The 8,559-nt window shown below is 39.9% G+C and overlaps 1 pseudogene; it reads right to left on the reverse strand.

The window, feature by feature from the left end:
• Nucleotides 1-7,638: 7,638 nt before the first annotated feature.
• LOC122904089 lies at nt 7,639-8,085 on the reverse strand (annotated as a pseudogene).
• Nucleotides 8,086-8,559: the final 474 nt, after the last annotated feature.

An 8,559-nucleotide genomic window follows, 5' to 3' on the forward strand; every position in this document is an offset into this window, starting at 1 on the left:
TTTCATGGCAAGAGCAATCCTATACATTCCATATTTTTGTTTTTGTAATGTGTTTATTTTTTTTTTAAAGATTTTATTTATTTATTTGACAGAGAGAGATCACAAGTAGGCAGAGAGGCAGGCAGAGAGAGAGAGAGGAGGAAGCAGGCTCTCTGCCAAGCAGAGAGCCCGATGCGGGGCTCAATCCCAGGACCCTGAGATCATGACCTGAGCCGAAGGCAGCGGCTTAACCCACTGAGCCACCCAGGCGCCTCTGTAATGTGTTTATTTTTGATTGACCTCTGGGATGGTCCCTATTTGGACTGTTCTACATACTTCTGTTATGAACATTCCTGTGACTACCCGGTACACACACACTTACGCATTTTCTGTTGGGTATGTACCTAGGAATGCAACTGCTGGTTCATGAGATGTTTTGTATTTTCAGCTGTAAAAATACAGCTCTAGTGTACTGCTTTTACACTTCCTCTAGCAGTGTATGAAGATTCTATTTACTCCACATCCTCTGCAACACTTGATATTCAGAGTCATTAAACTGTATTTAAATTTTAAATTTTAATTGTGAGGTATTAACTTCTATTTAAATTCCAGCTATCTGGTGTGTAGTTAGTCGCATTCCACTGCAGTTTTTATTTGCAGTTCCCAACTCACTAATATGTGTTTATTGGGAAATCTTTTGCAAACTGCCTATTTGTGTATTTTGTATATACAACTTCATTGCATTATCTTTTTCTTGCTGATCCATATTTGATATAGTTTATGAACTATAAAAATCTGTTCCCACCCCATGATTTGCACTTTCACTGTCTTGATGATGTCTTTGCTGGGCATAAAAATCTTATTTCAATGTAGTTCAGGTTATCAGTATCTTTTTAGTGATTAGTGGTTTTTGTATTCTAAGGAAAAAATTTCTTTCTCTATCCCGAGGTCATAAAGATACTCCTCTTTGTTATCTTCAGAAGTCTTATTATCTTACCTTTCACATTTAGATCAACTTTTTAAAAAGATTTTATTTATTCTTTTTTTTTTTAAAGATTTTATTTATTTATTTGACAGACAAGTAATCAGAGAGGCAGGCAGAGAGAGGAGGAGGCAGGCTCCCCACTGAGCAGAGAGCCTGATGCAGGGCTCAATCCCATGGCCCTGCCATGGCACCTGCCAGCCAGGTGCCCCTAGATCAACTGTCTATCTGGAACTGATTTTAATGTATAGTGTGAGGTAAGGAGTCAAGACTTTTTCTTTCATTTGAATGTCCAATTGACCCAGACTCATTTATCGAAAAGATCATTATTTCCTCTGTTCTGTATTGCCACCTTTTTCTTTTTTTTTTTTTTTTTTTTGTAAATTAAGTGTCCATATATGTGTGTATTAGTTTGTGGACTCAATCCTATTCATTGATCTATTTATGTATTATTATGCTAATACCATATTGTCCGAATTATTTTCTTTTATAAGTTATCTTTTAAAAAACACAGGTTTTTTTATTCTTATGTTAGGTACCATATGGTACATCATTAGTTTTTGATGTAGTGTTCCAAGATTCATTGTTTGTGTTTCCGTAGTGTAGTGGTTATCACGTTCGCCTCATTGTTTGCATATAACACCTAGTGCTCCATGCAATACATGCCCTCCTTAATATCCATCATAGGGCTAACCTATCCCCCCCACCCCTCCCCTTTAAAACCCTCACTTTGTTTCTGAGAGCTTACAGTCTCTCATGGTTCATCTCCCACTCTGATTCTCCCCCTTTGTTCTTCCCTTCCTTCTCCTAAATGTTCTCCATGCTATCCCTATGTTCCACAAATACGTGAAACCATATGAAAATTGACTTTCTCTGCTTGATTTAGCATAATTTCCTCCAGTCCCATCCATGTTGATGCAAAAGCTGGGTATTCATCCTTTCTGACGGCTGAATAATACTCCATTGTATATATGGACCACATCTTCTTTATCCATTCATCTATTAAAGGGCATTTCTGTTCTTTCTACGGTTTGGCTATTGTGGACATTGTTGTAACACTGGGGTGGATATGGCCCTTCTTTTCACTACATCTCTATTTTTGGGGTAAATACCAGTAGTGTAATTGCTTGGTCATAGGCTAGCTCTATTTTTAATTTTTTGAGGAACCTGCACACTGTTTTCCCAATTGACTGCACCAACTTCACTTCCACCAACAGCGTAAGAGGGTCCCACTTTCTCCACAGCCTCTCCAACATCTGTTGTTTCTTGCCTTGTCAACTCTTGCCATTCTAACTGGTGTAAGGTGATATCTCAGTGTGATTTTGATTTGAATTTCCCTAATGGTTAATGATGATGAACATTTTTTCATGTGTCTGTTAGTCATTTGTATGTCTTCATTGGAAAAGTGTCTCTGTTCATGTCTTCTGCCCATTTTTTTTACTTGTTTTTTGGGTGTTGAGTTTGAGAGGTTCTCTAGAGATCTTGGATATCAGCCCTTTATCTGGTGTCATTTTCAAGTATCTTCTCCCATTCTGTGGGTTGCCTCTTTGTTTTGTTGACTGTTTCCTTTGTTGTGCAGAAGCTTTTTATCTTGATGAAGTTCCAAAAGATCATTTTTGGTTTTGTTCCCCTTGCCTTTGGAGTTGTGTCTTAAAAGAAGTTGCTGTGGTCAAAAACAGACACATAGACCAATGGAACAGAATAGAGAGCCCAGAAATAGACCCTCAACTCTATGGTCAACTAATCTTCGACAAAGCAGGAAAGAATGTCCAATGGAAAAAAGACAGCCTCTTTAATAAATGGTGTTGGGAAAATTGGACAGCCACGTGCAGAAAAATGAAATTGGACCATTTCCTTACACCACACACAAAAATAGACTCAAAATGGATGAAGGACCTCAATGTGAGAAAGGAATCCATCAAAATCCTTGAGGAGAACACAGGCAGCAACCTCTTCGACTTCAGCCGCAGCAACATCTTCCTAGGAACATCGCCAAAGGCAAGGGAAGCAAAGGCAAAAATGAACTTTTGGGATTTCATCAAGATCAAAAGCTTTTGCACAGCAAAGGAAACAGTTAACAAAATCAAAAGACAACTGACAGAATGGGAGAAGATATTTGCAAACGACATGTCAGATAAAGTGTTAATGTCCAAAATCTATAAAGAACTTAGCAAACTCAACACCCAAAGAACAAATAATCCAATCAAGAAATGGGCAGAGGACATGAACAGACGTTTCTGCAAAGAAGACATCCAGATGGCCAACAGACACATGAAAAAGTGTTCCATATCACTTGGCATCAGGGAAATACAAATCAAAACCACAATGAGATACCACCTCACACCAGTCAGAATGGCTAAAATCAACAAGTCAGGAAATGACAGATGCTGGCAAGGATGCGGAGAAAGGGGAACCCTCCTACACTGTTGGTGGGAATGCAAGCTGGTGCAACCACTCTGGAAAACAGCATGGAGGTTCCTCAAAATGTTGAAAATAGAACTACCCTATGACCCAGCAATTGCACTACTGGGAATTTACCCTAAAGATACAAACGTAGTGATCCAAAGGGGCACATGCACCCGAATGTTTATAGCAGCAATGTCCACAATAGCCAAACTATGGAAAGAACCTAGATGTCCATCAACAGATGAATGGATCAAGAAGATGTGGTATATATACACAATGGAATACTATGCAGCCATCAAAAGAAACGAAATCTTGCCATTTGCGACAACATGGATGGAACTAGAGCATATCATGCTTAGCGAAATAAGTCAAGCGGAGAAAGACAACTATCATATGATCTCCCTGATATGAGGAAGTGGTGATGCAACATGGGGGCTTAAGTGGGTAGGAGAAGAATCCATGAAACAAGATGGGATAGGGAGGGAGACAAACCATAAGTGACTCTTTATCTCACGAAACAAACTGTGGGTTGCTGGGGGGAGGGGGTTGGGAGAAGGGAGGTAGGGTTATGGACATTGGGGAGGGTATGTGCTTTTGGGTAAATTGGAAGGGGAGGTGAACCATGAGAGACTATGGACTCTGAAAAACAATCTGGGGCGTTTGAAGTGGCGGGGGGGTGGGAGGTTGGGGTACCAGGTGGTGGGTATTATAGAGGGCACAGCTTGCATGGAGCACTGGGTGTGGTGAAAAAATAATGAATACTGTTTTTCTGAAAATAAATAAATTGGAACCAAAAAAAAAAAAAAAGTTGCTGTGGCCGATGTCGAAGAGGTTACTGCTTATGTTCTTCTCTAGGATTTTGAAGGATTCCTGTCCAAATTATTTTAGATTTAAAATACATCTTGATACCTGGTGGGGCGCGTGGGTGGCTCAGTGGGTTAAGCAACTGCCTTCGGCTCAGGTCATGATCCTGGAGTCCCAGGACCAAGTGCCACATCAGGCTCTCTGCACAGCAGGGAGTCAGCTTCTTCCTCTGACCTCTCCCCTCTCATGCTCTCTCTCTCTCAAATAAATAAATAAAATCTTTAAAAAACTCTTGATACCTGGTATTTTATTTTTTTAATTAATTCTACTTATTTTTCTAAAGATTTTATTTTTAAGTAGTATCTATAACCAATGTGGGTCTTGAACTTGCAACCCCAAAATCAAGAGTTGCATGCTCTTCCAAATGAGCCAGCCAGGCAACCCAATACCAGGTATTTCAAATCTTTCAATTATGTCCCTTTTTTCATTGTTTTTGACATTTTAGATCCTTTACATTATCATACAAGCATCCAAATCAGCTTGTCAGTTTCCACAGAAATGCTTGTTTAAGTTTTGATTAGAAGTACATTGAATAGGGGTGCCTTGGTGGCTCAATCGTTGGGCATCTGCCTTCAGCTCAGGTCATGATCCCAGGGTCCTGGGCTCAAGCCCTGCATTAGGCTCCCTGCTCGGCAAGAAGCCTGTTCTCCCTCTCCCCTGCTTGTGTTCCCTTTCTCACTCTCTCTCTCTCTCTGTCAAATAAATAAATAAAATCTTTAAAAAAAGAAAAAAAGAAGGAGTACATTGAATAGAGATAAAGCAAAAAGTATACTCTTCTCTGTAGAGAATAGTTGGTTACCAGAGGAGAGGTGGGTAGGGGGATGGGTGAAATTGGTGAAGGGGTTTAAGAGGACACTTAATTTGATGAGCACTGAGTAATATATGGAGCTATTGAATCACTCAGTTGTACGCCTGAAACTAATATAACACTGTATGTTAACTACACTGGAATTAAAATTTTAAAAAAGAGAGAAGCATTGAATACAGGTAATTTGGGGGAGAAATGACATCCTCACAATACTGAATCTTTTTATCTGAAAGTAATATGTAGTCTTCCATTCATTGAGGTCTTTTTAAATTTATCTCAATATTATACAGTGCCCCACATAAAAGATTTACTGATCTTCCGAAAGATCATTTTAATGTTCTTTGATGCTAATTTAAATAGTATTTTAAAAATTATATTCTCTGCTTGTGTGTTGCAAGTGTGATATGCAAGTGATTTTTGCAAATTAACAGGTAACAATTTGGTTTGCTAAATTAATAAATTTATTCTATTAGAGTGCCTGTACTCTTTGGAATTTTCATGTATAAAATCACGTCACTTGCAAATAGAGACAGTTTTCTTCCTTCCTTCCTTCCTAATACTTATACCTTTTTGAGGATTTTATTTTTATAAGTTGTGTCTACACCCAATGTGGGATTTGAATTACAGCAAGATCGAGAGTCACATGCTCTATCTACCCACTGAGCCAGCCAGCCACCCCTCCAGTATTTATATCTCTTATTGATTCTCTTGCCTCATCACACCGGCTTATGATAGATGCTAGGTTAGGGTACCATATTGAACTGAAGTAGTGACAGAAGGCAGCCTTTACTTAAACCTGATATCAAGAGGACAGCCTTCAACATTTCCAAATGAAACATTATGTTTGGGGTAGAATTTTGTAAATATCCTTCTATTCTTAGTTTGTCGGCTTTCTTTTTTAAACTCGTGGGTGGGGAATGCCTGGGTGACTTAGTTGGTTAAACATCCAACTCTAGATTTCGGCTCGGGTCATGATCTCAGCGTTGTTAGGTGGAGCCCCTCACAGGGCTGGGTGTGGAGTCTGCTTTAGATTCTCTCTCCCCGGGCGCCTGGGTGGCTCAGTAGGTTAAGCCTCTGCCTTCAGCTCAGGTCATGGTTTCAGGGTCCTGGGATCGAGGCCTGCATTGGGCTCCCTGCTCAGCAGGGAGCTTGATTCCTCCTCTCTCTCTGCCTGCCTCTCTGCCTACTTGTGATCTTTCTCTCTGTCAAATAAATAAATAAAATCTTAAAAAAAAAAAGAAAGATTCTCTCTCCCTCAGTCCCTCCCCCACCTGCTCAAGTGTGAGCACTTTCTCTCTTTAAAAAAATATGAATAAATAAATAAAAGCATGGATTGATGTTGAATTTTTAAAAAATATTTTATTTATTTATTTGACAGAGATCATAAGGAGGCAGAGAAGCAAGCAGAGAGAGAGGGGGAAGCAGGCTCTCCACTGAGCAGAGAGCCTGATGTGGGGCTCGATCCCAGGACCTGATGATCATGATCAAGGATCATGACCTGAGCCAAAGGCAGAGGCTTTAACCCACTGAGTCACCCAGGCACCCCGATATTGAATTTTATTGAGGAATTTTTTTTGGTGTCTATTTGAGATGATCATATGATTGTTCTCCTTTATTCTGTTTATGTTTGTTAATTTCATTCAATTTTCACATGTTACACTATCTTGCTTTCCTGGAATAATTGTCACCTGGCCATAATAGATTATCATTTTTAAAAAGATTTTATCTATTTATTTGAGAGAGAGAGAGAAAGAGAAAGAGAGCATGAGTGGGAGGAGGGGTAGACCGGGAGAGAGAGAATGTCAGGTGGACTCGCTGCTGAGCACAGTGTCTGAGGCGGGACTCCATCTCACCACTCTGAGATCATGACCTGAGCTGAAATCAAGAGTCAGATGGTTAACGGACTGAGCCATCCAGGCAGTTCTATTATCATTTTTTAAAAATCACTGCATCTTATTTATTAATATTTTGTGTAGAAGTTTTGTGTCTATATAAATGAGAGCTGGCCTCTCTTAGGTCCTCTATTAAGATGTTCTTGCCGTTATTTGCTATCAAAGTTAGCAAGTAGTTAGATGACCTCAAAAAATAACTTGGAAAATTTTTCCTTGTTTTCTGAGCTCTAGAATCTTATACGTAAGGTTGATTTTATTTCTAAATGTTTGGAAGAATTGAGTAATAAAACTGACAGGCATGGGAATTTCTCTCAAAGGGTTTTACAGATTCAGTTTATTTACTAGAAATTAAATAAACTATTAGCATTTTGTATTTCTCCTTGTGGTATCTTGGCAATTTTGGTAAATTATGGCTTTTTAAATCATTTCAACATTTCATTGAAATTACAACCCCCCAAACTGTTATGATATCCTTTTGTTTTCATTTTCTTTTTTAAAAATTATTTATTTATTTATTTGTTTATCAGAGAGAGAGAAAGAGTGAAGAGCACAAGCAGGGAGAGCAGCAGGCAGAGGGAGAAGCAGGCTCACCGCTGAGCTGGGAGCCTGATGCGGGGCTCAATCCCAGGACCCTGGGATCATGACCTGAGCCAAAAGCAGCTGTTTGACCAACTGAGCGGAGCTTGCACTTGACCGTGCATAGAGCCTCAGTCACATGCTCCTTGTTTTGCACCTTGGTACAGATGGACATGATGACTTGGACAATGTGGATCCTGGTCACTGTGCCCTGGGGCTTTCCAAAGGCCTCCACATACCTTTTTAGAGCCTGTGAGCTCCAGCGCAGGACAACATCTTGCAGGTAACGATGCTGTGGAAAGGGTGGAACTGCAACTCTGATGGGAAAACCATCTTTGCCGCAGCTTTTCACCAGGGACATTTGGCACAAGTACATGGAGCCTCCAGGGCTTCGGAGAGCGGATCACATTCATCCGACACCGTAGAGCCGTACAATGGGAACTCATCGACTTTTGCCTTCTTCTGACCCAGGTCAAAATGTAGATCTTGATGTCAGGGACATTTCTGAAGAAGCGAGGCTTCTAGAAGAACTACATGTTCTTACAGTACCAGTAACACCCAGCGAGGTGTTAACCCATGGTGAAACCAGGATCTTCAGTGGTGCAGTGAAGAAGAGGTTACTTTCAGCTTTTTACTCCTAAAAAAAGCATTCAAGTATGGCTTTAGCTGTGTTCTGAAAGTTTTGATTAAGTTGAATTGTCATCGTAATTCAAAGAAAAATATTTCCTGATTTCCATTTGCATTCATTTTTTAATGTTTGAATTATTATTATTATTAAGACTGTATTTACTTATTTGAGAGTGAGACAGCACAAGCCAGGAGTGGGGGAGGAGGGGGAGGGAGAAGCAGACTCTCCCTACTTGGGGCTTGATCCCAGAATCCTGAGATCATGATCTGAGCTAAAGTCAGACGCTTAACCGCCTGCGCCACCCAGGCATCCCTAGCGTTTGAATTATTTAGAAGTATATTAAGTGTTTTTCAAAATATAAAGTTTTTTATTATTACCTTGTTTCATTATTGATTTCTAGCCTAGCTGTGCTGTTGGCAGAAAA

This window comes from Neovison vison, chromosome 4, assembly GCF_020171115.1.
Source record: "Neovison vison isolate M4711 chromosome 4, ASM_NN_V1, whole genome shotgun sequence".
NCBI lineage: Eukaryota > Metazoa > Chordata > Mammalia > Carnivora > Mustelidae > Neogale > Neogale vison.